This window comes from Mastomys coucha, unplaced genomic scaffold, assembly GCF_008632895.1.
Source record: "Mastomys coucha isolate ucsf_1 unplaced genomic scaffold, UCSF_Mcou_1 pScaffold15, whole genome shotgun sequence".
Classification (NCBI taxonomy): Eukaryota; Metazoa; Chordata; class Mammalia; order Rodentia; family Muridae; genus Mastomys; species Mastomys coucha.
The window spans coordinates 66,323,761-66,344,448 of record NW_022196897.1 but is presented as its reverse complement, the minus strand read 5'-3'; the positions used below and the strand labels follow the sequence as shown (position 1 = coordinate 66,344,448).

Here is a 20,688-nt window from a genome sequence, read left to right as displayed (position 1 = left end):
TTGTAGACAGTCTGGATCATCTCCAGCATGCTTACGGACATGTCTGAGGCTACAAAGCTCTCTGCCAGTTATATTGCACAGGATCTCCCTTTTTTGAGCTTACAGTCCAGTAGTAGTCCCCTGCAGATCCACGTAATTCAAACACTCATTAAAGTGCCTGTCATGCAAGAATCAAACAGAGTTGGCTCCAATCCTCTTCTATGAATGTTGCAGGATCTGTGTCCTTACCAGGCTCTCCAGGCTAAGGTCTGTTGCCCAACTCTTCCTGATCTTCCTGGTTTGCTTTCCTTGGCATTAAGTCTGTGTGTGTGTATTGTCTTCCTGCCTTATGTCTACTATTCCTTGCCTCTGACACAGGGCTTGAGTTTTTGGCAGAGAGTGAGTGCTCATTGGTTACACCCTTGCCCAGTATTCTCCATCTAAAGAGTCTATTGTTTGGAGAAAGTTTGGAAGGCAACAGAAATTTTGCATATCAAAAATGTGTATAACTTCCAGTCAAATATGAGACAACCACATTTTAATTCCGAAGACAAAGAACTTACTTCTACAAGTCATTCTTAAAATGGCATTGAATTCAAAGTTATTTTGACTTGTGCCTTGATTGATCAAGTATCACGTTTTTATTGCCAGCACTTACATGTCTCTTCTCTCATTCTTCTAAGGAGAAAAACAAGGAGACATTTAAGCCTCAAGCGGGTGGTCCTCTAGTCTTAATTAATCTAACAATCACAATTTTATATAGCTCTGACACTGTGTTATTTCTAGATATGAGCAATTATACTTGGAATCTGAGCAAGGAATAAGATGTGATAAATTTTAAAGGAAAAGTTGGCAGGAGCGGCTGGAGGAAGAAAGAAATAACGAATACGTGAGATTTGAAAACTAATTAACATTGACTAAATAATTACAGGTTTATAAATATAAAAGAGCACATTTTCCTTTTTATCTAAAAGTCAATTAATTTCACTCTTGACCCACTTTTCTGAGCACACCATCTTTTAACTTTATTTTGCTTTGTGTTTTTGAGACAAAGTCTACATTGCTCAAGCTAACCTTGAACTCATGTTCTTCCCTTCAGAGCCTTCACCTTGCTGGAATGACAGGACCACACCACCGTACCCAGCTTCCTTTTCAACTTTTAGTCATACAAGAGTCATAATTTTGTAACTAGTAGGCAACATAATTCATTCGTGTAACACAAGCATTATGTAGACTCTCTGCTTTGTGTTGTAAACAAAGAAAAAAACCAAAACAATAAAAAAAAAAAAAGAGAGAGAGCACACACTGCTTTTGAAGAGAACTTGAGTTCAGTTGCTGGCACCCACACCAACAGGCTCCCAACTGCCTAGAAGAACAGCTCTGGGGGATCCAACACATCTTGCCTCTGCCGGCACCTGCACTCACATGTACAAACTGCCCCCACAACCCACCCAAAACACAGCTACACATAGTAAAAATAATTAAAAAAAATTAAAAATGGAGATGTACTCCTTAATCCTGTTCACCCTGGAGACAGAGACTACATACAATATGTTGTTATGTTGTTTTAAAAATGAGTCAAACATCCGATGAAGACACTATCAAACTTAATGAAAACTACAGTCACTCATCATTGATTCTGGAAGTAAAAGGTTTGGTTTGGTTTTTTGTTTTTTGTTTGTTTGTTTGTTGTTTGTTTTTGTTTTTTATTGAGCAATTGTCATCATTATGTCAAAAGTAGTTTAACGTAATGTTTTCTGATTTAAGAGTAAGTCCCTGTGGCACAAAGTATACACAGCTTTAGATATAGTATATATATGTGTATATATGCTATGTATATGTGATATTGGTATATAATTAGATGTGTCCTTTTTTATCCCTTTAGGGCACAATTCTATTTTTTACATATTTGTATTTCCTAGTAATGGCCATTTGAAAGCTCCTTTGGACTCTGGACTAAGCTTTCCCTAGAGATGATAAGGATCTGAATGAATATCTTTGGGCCTTCAAGTACACATACACCTCAGACAGTCTCAGGGATGTCATTTGGCTCCTCAAAATTGATAGAAACTTATAGAAACAAGAACAAGACTTCAAGGCTCCGACTGGCTCCAAGGAAAGGAGACCTGCTCTGGGAACTTAGGGACTTGTGACAAGATTCCTCTTCCTCTGGAGAGTAGGAAGCTCCAGGACCTTTAAGAGCAATTGGAGAGGAAGAGAAGAAATCCATTGATTGAAGAGTAGAGGCTTGTTTTGGAAGTAGTAATATACAGCTTAAAAATAAAGACTAAATATAAAAATCATAGGGGAGTTTCTATAATAAAATATAAAAGAGAAAGCTTGGAAGAAAAATGCGCAGAAGGAGTAAGCAAAAGGTAGAAAATTATTATTGAATTTTGTTGATATATTTAGGACTTGTTGATCTATTTCCAATTAGTATGGTCAATTAATGGTATTTTTAGCCCATGTTGGGGAGATTTAGTTCTGATGCCATTACTGCTCAGTTTCATATCTTTAAGTGCTAATTTCACAAGGCAGGAAAATATAAATGAGCTACATGTATTTTGTTCTTGCAATGTAGCCTGAAATTCTATTGTCATAGCTGCAATAAGCTTTCAGATATGAGGCACAAAGAAAAAAAATGGTATTTAAATATCTAGTTTTATTCCTAAGAATAAAAGTAATTTCCCTTATTTTGCTATTACCTCAAATCTGTATCTTGTAAATTGATCTTGGTATATACATAAACACACAAAAATCAAATAAACAAGCAAACAAATAAAGAAAAAATTATTTCTTAAAACTGTTTAGTGCTTATATCACCTTATATAAGCAAATCATAGTCACACACACACACACACACACACACACACACACACACACACACACGTGGGGGGGAAGGGGGAGAGAGAGAGAGGTAGGATTGTCTTAGCTAGAAAATATATAACAATTTTACCATTCTATGATGAGAATTATGTACTTAGAAGGAATCATAAGAGGTTACTATCATAAAGATTACTTTAAAGTTTATATTTACGCATTTGCGTGTGCACATGTGACCTCATGGGTGCATGTGCCATGCTGGGTGTGTAGAGATCAGAGGATGACTTGTTAGACTCAGTAGTCTTCCATCATGTAGTTCTTGAGGACTGAATTTAGGACCCACATAATGATCTCTTTTAAATGAGCAGTTGTTGCCTGTTAAAAAATGCTAGTGTCAGACATTCAGTTGTATTCAGTATTAGTTGGTAGCATGTGATCTGTTTAGGGACAGGGCTTTTATGTGCAAAATGATGTCATATTTGAAGTACAGTTGTCTTCTTAGGTACCAGGAAAAAGCAATAAGAGATTAACTATTGATCAGTCAACAGGACAGTAAAATCTTGTATGTTATTTTTGAATGTTTTTTCCACAAATGTACTTAATGAACACACATAGAAATGAGTATTGTAGCTATTTTCTTATTTCTGTATTAACATCAAAGCATAATCCCATGTGAGGTACCCTGTCCAAGAAAGGTCATGTGATACCCACATCTCGCAGCAGTTTAAAAATGAGGTATTTGGAGCATCAGTACCCCATTTCCAGCCCCCACATCCCTTTGCATTTTATGCATCCACTCACTACATACCCATTCTTCAGCTAATTGCTATGTTTTTTTATTTATTCATTCTGAGTAAACCTGTGGGTGTACCTACCACTCAGAACCAAACCACTTGAAAATCTTCTATGCATTATCACAATGAAAGGCAGCCTGCCAGCACACACCAGCCTCCCATGCCAGCCTGGTCAGGCACACAGAAGCTTCATAAAGTCTGAGTACCCAAATCTACATGGGCAGCAACTCTGCAATTCCAACATCAGAGGCTGTCTGCATTGGCATAAAACTTAACTGAGGCTATTCATTGTGAGCATATTTAAATGATTTCCTTTCAATGATTTCATATAGCCTATGTCTTATAAACCAACTTGCAGATGGAAAGCCTATATTTTATCAAGCCAAGTATTGACAATGAGTTTGTCTCAGTTATGCTTATTTCTTTTGGATTTTCTATCTCTTTCTGAACTGGACATTGCAAAAGAACAGTGAAACTCATCTCTACTGAATTCTGAACAACTACTAATAAGCACTTACCTTTTCAAGGATTATTGTCTTATGAAAAGAAAATTTCATTCAAAATTCCAATTTGGTCATACTTGTGTCTGAAATTACACATGGAGAGAAAGCACAGCAACCATATGATTTTTGCTAATAAGGCAATAGAAGCATTTACAGTTTATTTTAAACCTAGAACAGGTTGTTTCACATTTTGAATTGTTTCCATTCTAGCAATTAGCAGTGTGTGAAAATTTATTAAGTGTCAGCCTGCAAATATAGCAAACCATAGCATTAGATCCTCCAAGAACTTCCACACAATAGAACAAGCTCAAACTGAGAATACAGAATGGCCACATCGAAAACAATCAAGCAAAAAGAGAGAAACTGAAAGTATCTAGGGATCTGTGAATCTGCTTTCTAGAAAATGTGTGTTCATTCTGTGAACTGCTGAGCTGAGCCTCCAGAGACTCTCACTGAATAGGTCTAGGTGACCCCAGAGATAGGCCTCCTGTGGGGGACCCATTAGTTAATCTAATGTGTTGCTAACAGCAATCTCCAGGATATTGTCAGCTTCAAACACCTTAGTTTCACTGATGCATGTTTGTAAACCCCTACACATCACACTTACAAAAGATGTCTTTGCAGACAGAATCTAGAACAGTTTTACTCCTATTTCATGTTTGTGAAAGTTTGTCGGTACCCATCCCTCAGTCAAGTTGGATCATTGCTTGTTCCCTAAACCTTTGTCCCTGTTCTGGTTTATACTGATAGAGACTGACAAACAGGGCTGATGGGCTTCTTCCAAATTCTTCTAGATTCTTCTCTCAAAGCTACTGCATTCTCAGCTGATTGGAAGCTAGATTTAGTTCTTTAGAAATAGTTGATTCTATTATACTTGAAACAAATGATTTCCGTAGTCTTCCCAAGGGCTTGTCAATACCCTCTGCAGCACGTTCCTCCTTAGAGAGGGCTATGGTATTGTATGTCATTGATTATAATTATATGGAAAAAATTAATTGCTGTATTGTACAAGAAAATTATATTCTTGATTCACTCGTTGACAGAGTGTCTTGAGAATAAAAAGCTGATGAGCATATTCATTTTCAGGAATATCAATGTAGATTGTTCTGCGAGTAAGAAGCCTCCGTTGACAGTGTGTTCTGTATAATTCAACGTCTTGGAGAAACAGTTTAGGTAGGCTTTGTCAAGTTTTGCCATGTGATTAGACTCAGAGCGGTAAATGAATCTCCTCTAAATGTTTCCTGTAAAATGTTGAACTAAGTTTTCATGCTGTTAAATGAATTAGTTGACACCACTTCTCTGAATATCAGAGAGTCGTTATTCGAAAACTCAGAGGCTAATGATAATGACTGACATTTATTAAGCAGTTACTATATGCCACATATTTTGTGAGCAACTTTTATGAATTATCTCATTAAATGCTCATAATAGCATCAAGAACTATAAACATATTCCCATAGAAATATGGGAACAAAATTACTTATGGGTTTTGTTGTGAGACGAGGTATGGAAACAATTCATGACAAAAAAACAGTGAAACAGTAAATTAATGATGGTTATCATTTCTTAGTTTATACACAAGAAAAGTAACACTATTAAAAGATCTTTTAAAGCCTGAAGAATCCTATTTTTAACATGCATGTATGTGAATGTATGTGCGTGTGTGGAAGCCAAAAGAAGTCTTGGGCTATGATCATTAGGGACATTGTTTACACTGTCTCCTTTGAGACAGGGTCTCTCATTGGGGTTGTGCTCACCAATTAAGATAGACTGGCTACCCACTATGGTCCAGGGATCCAGCTCTCTCTGCCTGCTCAAAGCTAGGCTTTTATGTCACCATACCTGACATTTTTGCATGAGTTCTAGGGATTGAACTCAGATCCTCAAAATTGCAATACTTTACCCATTGAGTCATTTTCCCAGAGTGTTAAACTGGTTTCCCTCCAGAAAAGGAGTAATTATGCTACTAGATCAAATTGATGCCCCATAAGACTGATCATCTTAGGGTGAGGACAAAATTTAGAGGTTCTTTAAAACTCAGTTTTGTCTCATACTTAAGTACGAAAACCTTATTTTTAACTGGTTTTGCTAGTGAAATTTTTTTTTTCCTGAAAAATAGCATTGGCTTGTTTTGAAAGAGATCATTTCTTACTGGCACGTACTTACCACTTACCCCGTTTTCCTTCTCAGACTATATAGTTATCATGTTTGCCCCTCCTTTTCTATCTGCTACATACTACTTCTAGGCATCACAGTTACTATATAGTTAAGATTCTGTCCCCCAAAGTAGGATGTCATATCATCTTCACTGAAGATCTCCATCTCTAGTGTTTTGTTTCAAACATTAAGATTCAGAACTTTAGGATTGTAGAACAGTCAGCATTTGGGGCCAACAGTCTTATTAAGCTTCTGGTTCCAACGCTGAAATAAATTTTCCATCATGAATCACTATTGAGAGTTCTCATATGTCTCATATTATGAACCATGGAAGACAAGACAGCGGGGTTTCTTTATGCTAACCTAGAGGAATTTGAAAAGCTCACATAAACACACTATTCAGTGACTACTACTATTGGGTTCCTACCTTTAGCAGAGTTTCCTAAACCTTGTTCAAATACTGTAAGCCTGCAAGAGAGATTCAAAGTTGAATAGGTCCTCAGATGAAGCCAAAATGGACTGTCAGTTTTCCATGGAAAAGAAATGAAGTAGAAAGTAACAAAGTGACAACCCTACAATCTCTACAAATGGAAATAAATGATATTTCAGATTAGGCAATATGTTGTTAGAGCTTCCTGGTATTCATCACAGTACTACTGATGCTAACATAATTGTTTGGTGTTTATAAAGATATTATATGCACCTTCAGGAATCATTTGTGGATACAATCTTTTGTAGATAGATTTGTTGTTGTTTAAGGCACATGGAATATTTTCAGTAGATAATGTATTGCAGCACTGTGGAATTAGTTCTCAAATTAGCCAGTTATCAGCACTAAGGGGAAAAATACTTAAATAATAAAAAGAATCAATTTTAATTCTTTTTTTTTTAAATCTCTCTCAAGGGGAAAATTACATATCATGAAAAACATTCATTTGCTATTTCTATTAGTTTCACATACTGATTTCTCCCTCATAAAAAGGAGACGAGCAAAGCCTGTGTGTGTGATTTCTGGGCCATTTGCAGGGTAAGGGCTCTTGCCACTCAGTTTCTCAGGTTACTTCCCTTCATATCATGACCTAAACAGAGAGGGCAGTGAGAGAGTACAGAGAAGTGGGGAGGGAGAGAGGAGAGAAGGGAAAAGGATGCGAAGAGAAAGGAAGATAAGGAAGGAAGTTTGACCCATTACTGGAGCTGGCACCTACATTGTAATGTTGTAGAGTATGTTCACTTGTGGGTATCATGAGATACTTTGCTGCATTAGTTAAAATGTGGGATGTTTCCCAGAAGCCCAGATGTTAAAAGTTGGTATCATATGAAAGTGGAAATCTTAAGAGGTAGGGCCCAGTATGAGATTGTAGGTCAACTGTGATCTTCTAGAAGGTCTATTTTTCACATGATCACTCCTAATGTATGACCAGTCACAGGGTTGAACAAATGTGCTTTGAGAAAAGCTGAATATGGAAGAAGGAAGATGGGTATTTGGAAAGGAGAAGAGCACTGTAGAAACTTTTGGGAATCAGAGAACAACATAAACCTCACTTCTGATAACTCTTACCAACCTGTATTGCGAGAACCTAGAACAGAAGACATTCTGAGGACAATGAACACATCTAACATTTTGATTTCTCAGTATCAATTTCCACTCAAAGAAACTAGGAATGTTGAGAAGCTTACTGGTTCCAGGGCTGGAACAAGAAAGGCAACCACAAAGTCTATGGGTCACTCAGTTTTCTGTTACTGTTACAAAATACTTGACTGAATCAACTTGCACACAGTTTATTCTAGCTCATGGTCCCTAGGTTTCAGTCCTCAGTTGCATGGTCCCATGTTTACATAGGGTGTCATGGTAAGGCCATATTGCAGAAGAAATTCTGTTTATCTCAGGGCCAAGTACAAAAAGAAAGCAAATGAAGACACACCATAACTTCACTCTGACAGAGGATAAAGGTGTACTCTAATTTTAAAAATATCTTCTCTATTGATCTGAACTTTTTTTTTTTGGTTTTCTTGAGACAGGGTTTCTCTGTGTAGCCTTGGCTGTCCTAGAACTCACTCTGTAGACCAGGCTGGCCTCAAACTCAGAAATCTGCCTGCCTCTGCCTCCCAAGTGCTGGGATTAAAGGTGTGCGCTACCACTGCTCGGCGATCTGAACATTTTCTATCAATTACAATGCTTTTCCAATTTCAATGATTAAATAAGTTTATTATTTGCTCTTTGAAGTAGGACCTTTTGTGTCCATTCCTGCTAATTTCCAAATCAGGATTTCCTCTGTAATCTCCAGGTGTAATTGAAGTAGAAATTTCTGGTTCCTTTGGAGACTCAGTTATATCATGTGATGTTTTTCTGGAAACCATGAGAGGATGCTTTTGCTGAAGCAGACACATGGGAGGATATATTGCTGAGCACAGACATGTAGTATTTTTTATAGAAGCAGCCTGGAAAAGGGGCACGTAGTATTTTGCTAGAATGGGCACTTGAGAGAACATGTGATGTTTGGAAAGGATATAAATATAAGCCAAAATACAACGGACAATGCAGTGTAGTATTGGTATGCTCTACCATTCTTTGCTGGTCATCATTTGTTGTGACTTCATAGTGAGAAACACACCATAAAGCTTCTGGTGGTACTTCCATGGACCCTGGCTGATTGCCAGAGCCTTGTGGTTTCTTCTGGATCAACCTGCCTTTACTGCTTCATGAATAATATTTGTGAGTGGATCAAATGGCTGCTGCTGATTGATATGAACTGAACTGCTGATCCCCTGCAGAGAAGATTGGATTTGCTCCAAAGAACTATTTGGAAACAGGTCCACTTTGCTCTATTAACCGTTCCTTTCCACTGCCTTTGGTGGGTCAGAAGGAAGGTTAAAGCATCTAAGAACCCTTATTAAAAGAAAGTTTTGAAAAAATCAAAGCCTACATGTAATCCCCAACTCCTGGGGGCTCGGTTTGCAGGGGTCATTTCATTTAGTAACTTGACTTACTCAATTCCTTACCTCTGCCTTTCAGTTTTGCTTTTAGTTTTTATATCCCTTCTTATTCCCTAGGCTTAATTTGTTGTTTGATTTCTAAATTTTGGATGGGGAGATTAATTTTTACTCTTATTTTATTAATGCAGATGTTGAAGACCCTGAATTCTTACTGCTATATGTAATGTAGCTCATAGAGACCAAAAGTAAAATATTTTTACCACAATCTTTAAGTAGTTACACAGTTCTTATTTGAATTTTCCCTTCCACCTAGACACTGCTTCACAGAGATTTAATTTCTAAATATGTTACTCTTTCACTGGTTTTGGTTATAATTTCTGCCCCCATAAATGGCTCTGCCCTTCATGAATGTTCTCTAAAAGTGCTACTTCTGCCTCTGCTCCTCTCTCTGATGTCTTTTATTAGTATTCAATTACATTAAAGTCAGTCACTTGAACATGTTATGATGCATGTTAATTTTCTTCTTGCTGGAACTCAAACCAGGGACATGTGCCTCATGGGTATTAGGTAAGCACTGGCCACTAAATCCGATTGCAGTTTGCATTTCTCTGATGGGCAAGGGTATGGAAGAGGTTTTGGTTTTGTTTGTTTGTTTCTTTCTTTTCTACAACTCCTTGCAAATCCACCCCTTCTTCCATACCCCTCTAATTTGTATCTTGTTTTCTTGTTTGTTTTAGAAAAGACTATCTCACAGCAGATTTCTTGCTCCTCTGGCTCTAAAAATACTTCTGGGGTTTCTTTCATAATGTTTTCGGAGCCAAGGCTAGCAAGGTTTGTGTTATAAATGCATTAGTTGGTTGCAAGCACCCCAACATTAATTTTTAGATAGACTATTTACCCACCGTTTGTATTTTTTCTTTTGGTGACTGTGTATTCAGATCATCCGTCCATGTATTGACTGGAGTATTTAGTTTCTAGTGTTTGATATTTGGAGTTCATCCCATGGGCTGGCTATTATCTGCCATTTGATGCGTGGTTGGCAGACTTTTTCCTACTCCGGATGCCATCTCTTCCTTTGGGTGTTTGTTCCTTTGAGCGTTGGAGATCTTACAGATCACTGAGAATATTTCATTTCAAACCACACCCAGTCATAGCACTTACTTGCAGTACAGAAATAGCTACTTTAGGGAAACTTTCTCACTGGATTAAATTATTAAATTAAAAACGGTCATGAAATAACTATCTGTTATTTTATAATTTTCTACTTTGGTGAGTGATTAAATGTCCAATTGTGCCATCAAATTAGATTCCTGAGATGTTAATTGTATTTAAATGATAATTATTGTAACTGAGCCTATGCTTGGGAAAAGGTAGCAGAGTCTATCTGTCTCTGCTTTCATTTGTTCACCATGATCTAGCTGGTGTTGGCTCCATTATCTAAACAGTGAAGCATTTACATCATTCCACCAGCAGGTGATTCCTTCTGTTAATTGTCTGTCCCTTCACATTAGCCGGTAGAAAAAGAGATTTTGGTCACACTGGCAAACTGCATGCGAATTTATTTTTTAACTTTAAGTCAAACTGTGGCATTAGAATTATTTTTATCTCTAGGAGTAAAGATCAGTACACATATGCTTTTGTTTGACAATAAAGGGAAATCAATACATTTCAATATAAATCACCTAAGATGGAGAATAACTTCCCCTCTCAGCTCTGCCGGGAAAGAGTCAGATCTTCCACGAAAGGCTTTTACCACTGCTGTTACTCATTAACAGGGCCCGCTTCACTCTCAGAAACTCTCAAGCAGCACTCTTAGCCAAGGAGTTTGTTTCTCCTGTTTAGGCTTTAGCTTTCAGACAACTTGCTTGCTTTCTTGTGTAAAACAGTCGTGAATATCTAAAAGACTAATGCAGGATTCTGGGCTCCTAACTTGTGTTGAGCACCCTGCCATTCCCATCACACTCAAACTCAAAAACAGCACAGATGTGAGTCTGGGGGTGGTGTCCCTGAGGCTCTCAGGAGCCTTTGTTTGGAGAACACCCTGATTAACCCCCACCCTTCATGGTTCATTGACTCACTGATAGATCAAGTTTAAACTAGTACATATTAGCACATTTGTTACTAACAGAGGAGCAGTTGGCCATTCTGTTTTACACTGCTGGTTCATTGCAAACTGGCGTGCTCAAAAGGTCTCTACTCCAGAGTATGAATTGAGAGGTTACCAAGGGACTGAGAATTCAGTCAGTTGCATATTAATGTTGACTCGTGCTTCTATTTAAATCCTGGATTATCTACTGGGGAGGTGCTCATACTATTGTACAGTTATGAATAAGTGATCACTGCCCCTGTGAAATTCATTTTTTTCTAAGGGGTGGGGATTGAAATGTCTCAGTATAGTTTTATATTAATCAGTCTGTCCTTGGATGAGGTCCTGAGTCTGATGCCTGGTGTTGTGCCAGGCTAAAACATTGATCACTGGGTTCTTTGTAGCTGCTGACCTGACTCAGCACTGACACTCATCCTCCCAGTGTTTCTACATTCCCAGGTTCTGCGAAATTGTTTCTGTTCAGTCCAGAAGGCATGCCTGTTTTCTCATCAAAACAAACAAAACAACCTTCTTTTCAGTTATCTGGCATGTGAGTCATTCCTTTAAAGAAAAAAAAAGAAAAGAAAAGGAAAAAAACCCTTAAAGGACCATGCCTTACCTGCTTCATTCTGCTTTCAGGATCTCCGAGTGCTTTTATGTAGTTAGTTCTTTTCATGGAAAACAGGCTTACAGAGTCATCTGGCTATAATAGTAAGTGGTGAATTTTGTCTTGGCTTCATGGCTCACCAGTGCCGTCCTCTGGGCCACCTGCTTCTCAGCGTCTTCCTTTCTCTTGTGAGATGTTGGAGGCTGAATGCCCAGTGGAGCTCAGGGACATCACACTGAGTCCAAAACAAGGACTGAAAAATGGAGGCTGCCCTTACAAAGCAAACAGTTTTGTATGTATGAAGGGCAGCCTGACTCTCCAGCTCTATGGCTGGCCTTGGGTTCTAATTGATTTGTTTCTGGAAAGTGAACTGATTTTAAGTTCTGAGCAAAAGGATCAGTGTGTATTCCCTATGCCACTATTAATTTAAAAAAAAGCATTTGCCAGCTCTTAAATATTTTCTACCAACTTTCACTTCCTATATACGGAGGCTCAGTATGAGACAGTGGCTGGGAAGATGAACCTGGCAGGAAAGAAGCCGTACCTTTCACATGCTTCATACTTCCTCCAACGAATTTAGATGTCCATCATAAACCTGGTTTTGATAGATTGTTGATTTTCCATCAAATATTTGTCTAAGCCTTTTTCATTGTACTTCAGAAATTAACATAAGTGTTTTATGCTTTTTAGCCTGTTTTATATCATAGCATTTTGGAAATTGTTCTATAATACAGCTTGTCAGTGTGTTAATTTCTTTAATTGGGTTTCTTTAATGCAATTGAAATCTGTTTTATACTTTTCTATTGTTATTCTCTCTCCATATATATATATGTGTGTATATATGTATATGTGGCAGAAAGTCAAAACTTTTGATGCAAGGAGATCCTGTATCCATCTCAAATGCATTATAAGAAATGCATTAAAGAGGAATTTAAAAAGTCAAATAAATATATTTCCAATCCCCTGAATGATGATGTGTGCTACCAGGCAATGAAAACGTAGTATTTGCCATTGTAACTTTCCTGCAATAATGGAGTGCAATAAGTGGGCCTGTAAGGTAAGCAAATCCTCTCCTCCCCTGGATTGCCTTTGGGTCAGGGTACATTGTCACAGCAATAGGAGTACAGCTGGAACAGTACCTGTGTGCACATCAACTTGATACTTAGTTATTATTGCCTTCCCATGTTTGTGTTAAACACTGTATCATTGTGTTACAAAGTAGATTATAGACATTGTAATATACCTACCTGATGAATGTTATATCTACCCTAAATTTACCTTTAAACTAGACATTTCACGAATACTCAGATATTATTATCCACCAAACTTACTTATTATCACTGGTGTCTATCAAAAATGTCCTATTTCCCATAATGTACTTTTAGTTACTTTCTATTATGAGTCTTTCATTTAATTAAATATATTTAAATGATACTTGATTTCCTTCCCTAGTTGTGTGTTTTCTTTGACATTGACTTTGAAAAAGCCCAGATTATTGGTTCTATAGACACTTTAGTGGATGTCCTAGTGGTTACTAGGATCGCCTGTTCTGGCCTCTAGACATCCCGATGTGCTGTATTTAGGGTGGTTCTTTCTAATGAGAAACTAGATGATTCCTCTATACTACCTAGTGGTTTCTTCATGGCATCATTTAGCCTGTTCTTTGGTCCTCTCAATACAACATCTAGAACGTAAAACTGGGTTTTCATTCAAAAGTTTAATTGGATTCATCTTGGCCATTTCAGATAAAACCATAAATGGAACTGTGTACCTCATGACAGGTGGCATGTAATGATGACTGTTCCACTAGTAGGCAAAACTGACAACTTAGTGACAACCAGATCTGTCTGTTGCAATATTTCCATTTAAAAACAGTAAATTCTGAGTGGTTCTTTAGTTTCAGTTTCTAGCTCTCAATAAATATTTCTTATAATGCATTTGAGATGGATCAGTTATCCTTGCCTTATCTAATTAATTACGGGTGATAAGAGATTTCTGTCTTTTAATCGGAATTAATACTACCCTTCTATGAAGTGGATGTGGTGTCTGTATCTTAGGCTATTTTGCTGCTTAGAAACACAGGACCACTTTAAAAGGCAGTATAAATACTTAATTTGTAATTACCAGTTTTCAAAGCAAGGTGCAAATGCCTCTGACCTGAGCAAATGAGACAGAGTTGCGCTTGAGTGAGAATAGACAGTCCTCCATCAAACAGCAAAAAGTGATCTCCCAGAGAATCACAATGTAATCAAAATTGTTCGTAAAAGAAAGCAGGGGATTTAGAAGAAAGATGACTGACTGGCACAATCTCAGTCACTACTTGCTGTAAAGAAACAATGACTGGAGGGCTTGGTGTATGTGAGCAGGTTCACGGCAATTAAGAGCAATGCGGGATGTTGGTGAGTTCGTGGATGGTGTTTAAGAGATTGGCCAGACAGTCAGGGACTTGGAAAAATGATTGACAATGAAGATGAGGCAGGAAGCACACCTCCACAACGAAGCACAGAGATGCCTCTCCTCCATAACTTTCTGGCAAAGAGAACTCATTCTAAAGAGAAAGCATGATGCATTCCATAGATGTTCATCTCCGTTATTGCAAAGGGACATACAACATACATGATATCTGTAGAACAAAGTGGTACTGCGACAGGCACGGGAGAAGCACAGACTTAACAAACAGCACTCCTCATCACCGTACCATCATGCTTAACTGGGAACATAGCATCAGCCTTGAGTACTGCACGTGGTGCCTTGTCCCAGAGGAACTAGCCAATCAGTGGGTGGAATGCTGATTGTGTGAATTACATTGCATCTCCCACTTGTGTAAAATCAGTGTTTTATTGAGGCAGAATCTAGATGTAGGTTTGCATTCCCATCTGCCATGTTTCTCACACCACTCTCTGTGTACCTCCTGAAGGGCCAGGTCAATAACCTAAATCCTTCACAATACAAGGGGCTCTTTGATATCAAAACAAGTGATGGTATTGGCTAACAATGGATCCAGTAGCTTCATCTTGTATCTGTTGTACCACACTTTTTCTAGACAGAAAAATGTTGTTGTACCATCAGAGTTCCCAGTCTAGCTGTCTGTGTGTTCTGTGGATCAAGGGGAGTAAGCCAGAGCATCCTTGCCTCTCATGTTCACACCCAGTGATATCTGCTTCCTACCTCTGTATGACTTTGGATCCTGCTAATTTAGAAGTTTTATCATAAGTAGACTTTCCCATGGGTACATGAGAACTATTCAGTTTGTCAGACATTTAAAAGAAGTAGGCCACCTTACTAAATCAGATGCCAGTATATGAACCAATATGTGACTTTAAAATGAGTTGCTACACTGGAAAGGATAGTCCTGATTATTAGAGGAAATAATTTTGCCTTGGAAGAGAGGCAAAACTCTGATTGTATTTACAGTGTCTTCATGGGGTTGCTGTCAGCGTGACAACACAAGTCTGATACAGGAAGCCTGGGATCAGCCTTGAGTCTGAATGCTAACAATCATAAGACACAGATGTGTTAGCAACCTGATAATGTGCATCTGACTTTAAAGCCTCTGTGGGAAAACACTCAAGGTATTCCTCCCACGCTCTGGAGCTCACAGGACTGTCTTTTATCAGTATGGCTAGATAGGGCCTAGACAGGTGAGACCAACCATGGCAGATAGAATCCTGAACAAGTGAAATTTTCGAACAGTTGGTAAGAGGGCATGTAAAATGATCATTACTGCTGATCAAAGTAATTATTAACCCAGACAATCTAAGAGGTTCCAGGGAACTCCTATGATGAAAAGTGGGAGGATTAAATATAGTTTATGTGCAGAAATCAATAGTTTTGATTTCTGTAGCTGATATAAAGTAAGGAGGTGGATGGGGGGAGCAATATTGACAGCAAAGACATAAAAAGTGAAACAGTACAGCTGTAAACATTTATCTGAAAATAGTCAACATGGTACTGAGGGATAGAGAAGGATTAATTATGAGGAAATATGTTTTTGTGTAAAAAATTAAATGTCAAAAGATTCTTTAAGGTAAATTTATTTTAATGTAATCCTGTAAGATACAAGAAAGATTTATGATGCTAGATAAATTGATCTTAATGATCACGTGCTGTATGGCTCAAACAAGTAATTAGAATGTGCAAAAGCCTTGGGTTCAATTCCCAGCATTCCAAACATCAACAGCAACCATAACAAAATGCTACATGTGACTGAATGAAGAGCCCTCCGAGCACACATCCAAGGAGCTACACCTCCCACATTTTGGTGCATCTGAGGGTAGCATTGAACCCTGGGGGGCTGAGGTTGGACTTGTATCTCCCAGGCAAGCTGCATGGGTCCTGAGAAAAACCCTAGCATAAAACATGGAAAAATCCAAGCTATTAATTATAGAAACAAACAGGATCCACGGAAAGAGGCTGGTGAGTTAATGAGTGATGTTGGGTCAGGTGGACTGCCAAGTGGAGAAACTATAAAGTCAACTTTCCATTTTATTTCTTCTACCAGAATAAATTTCAGATAGAATTTTTAAGAATATGAAATTGAGAAAAAGTATTGAAAGAGAAATAGAGGTGTTTAAAGTCCCAATGGACTTTTAAATATGACATAAGATTCAGAAGCCATATAATAAATGCTAGAGAAACTCAGTGGTAAGTACTGAGAAATCTCAGCATGTAAGAAATATCATAAATAAAAATGCCAGGCCAAAGAGACCATGGAATGTATTTCTCACTATACAACATGCAACCATGATTTTGCTCCAGGCCAAAGTACTGTTATAACTAAAACAACCAGGGAAACACACAGAACTCACGTGAAAAATATGGTGATGTACAAGCTTACAGAAAAATGGGAGCAGCCTTTTAAATATTTGTATTTTCCAACATCTCTCACAAGAAAACACTAAATTGAAACCAAAGTGAATTAGGCATCCTAATTGCATATCCTTTGTCAAAGAGAATCCAACCCAGGTCATCAGACTTAGAGGTGGGCTCTTAACCCCTGAGCCATCTAGCCCCAAAAATCATCTTTAAAATAAACCCTGATATATAGAGACTTAGAGTACATATGCAGACTGCTTGTGCATGCCTATGTATTTCTGGAAGAATCTCTAGAGCCTTATCAGTATTGGTCTCCCAGGAGGGGAGCTAGGTATCCTGGAAAAAGTAGATTAAGATTTTGGGTCCTGTCCCTTCTTTACTCTTTTACTTGTCGATAGAAGGTTCTCAAATTCACTTTTCCACTGAAGCCTTTTGGGACAAAGGAAAGCATTGCCCTACGGCCTCCCAGGGATCTGGCTTCAGATTTGGACAGTACAGTCAGCTGACCAGGATGGTCTTTGGAGAGCTCTAGCCTTGGGCAATGTTGCTCCTCTGCTAGTTTTGCCAGAGGCTGCAGAGAGCCATTCTCAGATCCATACTAGTTAGAAGCAGACCTTATAGCCAGAACTATAAACAGTGTGAATTCTACCCCAGCACAGAAGAAGACTCCTTACTGAGCTCATCCTCTCATGCTCTGCATGGCTTACCCAGCACTGTCCCTCGATTCCTGCAGCTCCAGACACCCTCACTCTGTCCTCTGGGAAGAATGGTCCACTATCAGTAAAGTCTACACTTTCACCTGCTTATCACACCCCCCAAACACTGATATTTGGATTCACTCTTGCCTTAGGAGTGACCCAGCTCTCCCGAGGGCCTACAGCTCCCCCTGCAGTCCTCTAAGAGGGTCACCACCTCTACGAACCATTCATTCCCAGTAATGCTACTAAGTTCCTTCCACCTCTCTCCTCCCACCCTTAAAAGCTCTCAGCTCTTAGACCTTCAGACCTCTAGTTTGCACTACCTGTACAAGTGTCTGAGTTGTTGTTGTTTTCCACTTACAGACTAAAGCTTCTATTGGCACTTACTCTGCTATACTATACTGGGGGCAATTTGATATTTTCACACATGTTCTCTTAGTCTCTGTGTCAAATCCATCAAAGATCTTGAGACTTTTACGTTATCCACACTCACCCATAATAATCTTTCTGCGACTGCCTTGTTCTGGACAGGGTCCTTGCCATACAGTCCTAGCTGATCCAGACCTCTCTCTATAGTCCGAGTGGGCCCTGATCAGAGTAGGCACCATAGATGTTAAAATTAGATTTTGCATGTATTTTTAAAGAGGAAGAAGTTCTGACCCTTGAGATATGGCAGCGGAGGGGAAAAGTGCCCAGAGGTGGGTAGATATGGGAGAAGCAGAGAGATGCACCATGTATAAGAACTGGTGGCACACATGGTATCTCTCTGTTTCAGTTCCACTTTTAAAATACGTGCAAAATCTAATTTTGCCACCTATGGTACCCACTCTGATCCAAGAAAAATCTTCTACTCAGAATGTGAGCTATCTGTCCTGACTTTGTTTTCCTGTGGTTCTTCTAAGAACACCAGCTTCTACACAGAGTGAGCCTATTTAAAACCAGAGGTTTTATGACTGTTTTGCTCAAAATTCACCATACATCTCTTTCTAAGCAGTAAAAAACAAAAGTCCCTAGATAAACTGGAAAGCTCTGGGGAACTGACTTTCCCTTCTAGGGAGTCACCTACACCTTCTTTCCTTTGCTATAATTTTGTCCTTAGCATAGATACCTTCTGGCCTAATCTGAAATCCTTCCTTTCTGTGTCCAGCCATTAGGATGTCATCTTTGCAAGGACAGGGATTGTCACTAATGGAGCCTCTGATCCCCTGCTTCTGCCTAATACACAGCAGGCATGGAGGTGTTGGTGGCAAAATTAGGATCATAGAAAAATGGAGAAACAGGTTTTATAACACCAACTATATGGATACTGTCTGTTTACAAACAAAAAGAGGACCTTTCAGGCTAATGTAGACCTCTAAACGTAAACAGACAAGGACAAATTTACTTCTGACTTTTGGTACCTAAAGTTTAAAGCTAGATCCTGGCTCTGGCCTGGTTTAGTGAAAAAAATGAGACATTTGTCTGCTTAGTTCCTGGTTAAGAGACATCAACAGTATTCTCATCAGATCCACACTCTCACAATGCACAGCTGCTGCTGCTTTAGTAGCTTGTAAAGGGGAAAGTTTAGGATAATATAAATAATCTTCTCTAATTCCGGTGAGTCAGGGATGACTCAATCAATCTTGCCTGAATCAATTTTTCTAATTTCTGAAAATAAGATTTTTCTAACTTTGGAATGTTTCATGCATCTATTGTTTTTTGTTTGTTTGTTTGTTTTGTCTTTTGTTTTATTTTGTTTATTTGCTTAGTGTCCATGTAACCTGTCAAACTGAATGCTTAAAAAAAGCCTAGCACAGTGTAACATATTACTGTCAAGCTTCCCATTTTTAACTGAACTGTGGTTGGTTAGTGGAAGCCCCAAGACATCCCATCAGAGACTATTGTATAAGACAATACAAGAACAGGTTACCGGAAGAGCCTGGAGCAAAATGGGAGCAGAGCAGTGAAATAAACAGACTCCGGGGATGACAAAGAAAGGCTCCTCGGAGGAAGTGAGCTGGGAGGCGGCCTTGAAAAAAATAAACTGAAAAACTGAATGAAACAGAAACAGAAAATGGAATGAAGAAGGCCCAGCAGCAGCTTCAGCATCTGATGCAGTACAATGGCCAGAGTTATCATGAAGGAGTTGAAACTGCCCAGGAAACGTGGGTGTCAACCCAGCTCTGTGTGCTCGCTTAGGTTGGCAGCACCTAGAAGTTTCAGCCCTCTCAGACTGCTTAATGAACTGGAGAGTAATGGCGGAAGGCATTCTGGGTGGGGGGCGGGGGAAGCCCCATGCAAATATTCCTTTCTTCAAGAGGACTTTTCCAGACCCCTAAGAGCAACACTGCCTCAAACACCCCCCCCCATATATCCCAAGATCCCCCCATATACTCTCAGCCCCATATACTCCCACCCTATACACTCCCACCCCACAAACTCCCGTCCCATACAGTTCCACTCCCACAAACTCCCATTGTGTTTCATGCCTCTGCTTTGAGTCTAGATGTCCCCGCACTGTTGCTTCATACCAGCTGCATCTTCTCTGGCCGGGATAGAAAACAAAGCTCCTATAAGTCTTTCTTGAAGGTGAATGCAGTTGAAGGAGATGAACTGGGTTCGGATCACATTTGCAGTCTCTGATGGCCATTTTAAGGGGTCTGGGCAGCAGTGCCCACAGCAAAGATGCCAGGGCAGCTTCGGAACAGTGAAGCACTAACAGGAGTGGCTACGCTGGAGCGAACCAGGAGAAGCATGTTGGGACAGGAGCGGAACCCTCTCTGTACCAGAGGGGATTGGGGGTGAGAGATTCACAAAGCCCAGGAGCTAGCACTTGCAATGCAGGATTTTCAGTACTCACTCAAATACAAGAGCTGGAAAAAGCGAGGCACGGGGCCTCGCTTTGGATGGGGGGGTCTCAGCATGTGTGACTAGGAGGCCGATGAAGCTCCTTATAAAGCAGACCCTGAAGCCTTCCTGAGAATGTCCAAAGACTGCAACATGGCTCTTCTGTTCTTCAAGTCAAGCCCTCCCTGATTTCAAAACAGTATGTGCTGGTGAAAGTAGTCTATTATTTCAAATACCATGAAAGAGAAAATTATTCTAAGTGTAATAGTGTAAAACACAGAATTTGATATAAATGGGCATTCACTTTCATTTATCTTTAGTGGTGATTTTATTCGAAACGGATGTTAACTGCTTTTGTAACCTTAAAAGGCTGTCTTCTGAGAGCAGCTTACCACAAACGAAATGGTTGTCAGCTTCCTTTTGGCTCCTGCCCCTTCCTAACGACAGACAATTTGCTCTGCACCTG

The 20,688-nt window shown here is 39.1% G+C and overlaps 1 protein-coding gene across 1 annotated transcript in view; it reads left to right on the top strand.

Annotated features, from left to right (window-relative positions):
- The window catches only part of Cerkl (ceramide kinase like), a 96,659-nt gene that overhangs the window by 40,719 nt on the left and 35,252 nt on the right, over nucleotides 1–20,688 (top strand). The gene's annotated exons all lie outside the window — the stretch shown is intronic.